This window comes from Temnothorax curvispinosus, unplaced genomic scaffold (assembly GCF_003070985.1).
Source record: "Temnothorax curvispinosus isolate PA1 unplaced genomic scaffold, ASM307098v1 QBEX01016007.1, whole genome shotgun sequence".
In the NCBI taxonomy this organism is placed as follows: domain Eukaryota; kingdom Metazoa; phylum Arthropoda; class Insecta; order Hymenoptera; family Formicidae; genus Temnothorax; species Temnothorax curvispinosus.
The window spans coordinates 1-872 of record NW_020225787.1 but is presented as its reverse complement, the minus strand read 5'-3'; positions in this window follow the sequence as shown (position 1 = coordinate 872).

Here is an 872-nt window from a genome sequence, read left to right as displayed (position 1 = left end):
TGGTGGATCGTCTGCGATTGCTCGACGCTTCGCGCCACGCCGGCAACAATGCCCACGACAACGAGATCATGTCGATCATCGAGGAACTTCGCGAAGCCGGGCTTATTATAAATTAAACCATGCGACGACGATCCGTTCAATCAGCGTCGAAATGCCGATCAACAAATTTGGATTGTTCGAACACAGCGGAGACGCGACGAATGCCATTTCGTACCATCGGTGGAGCGGATTAATGAGAAATTTCGTGCGCAATAACGCTCTGTGCCGCGCTGCCGCGGACTTTGACGCAAAGTCACGCAAGATTTGTCGCGTAGCGCAACCTGAGACTGACGGTGACGCGGTTAACAAACTGTACGTTGATCAATTCTTTAAAATATTGAGCAATCAACGAAAAGAATCAGACGAGAAGCTGACTGCGTTCGAGAAGGATCTGCAAGCGTTACGGACTGCGATAAACAAGCTTCGACGTGCGAATATCATTGAATCAGACGCGACAACCAACAACAACAATGGACAAACGGTACAGCAGAAACGATTATCGAAAGGCGACGAGTGAAGAGAAGCAACGGTTGATTAACGACGGTGAAGAACAGCAACGAACGATTAGAGAACGGTTGTCGGACGGTTGTTCAACGGTTCGAGAACGGTTGTCGGACGGTTGTCGAACGGTTCAAAAACAGCTTAAAAACGATTACGAGCGATTTAGAAACAGCTGCGAACTACGCGGAGACAGGAAAGGCTACAAACGGCTAGAGAACGCCGACGACGACGACGACGAATGGAATTAAACGGCTGACAAACGGCTAACGAGAAGTTATAAACGACAAAAAAAAAAAACATGACATCGCTAAAATCCGACGGACGTAAAAATA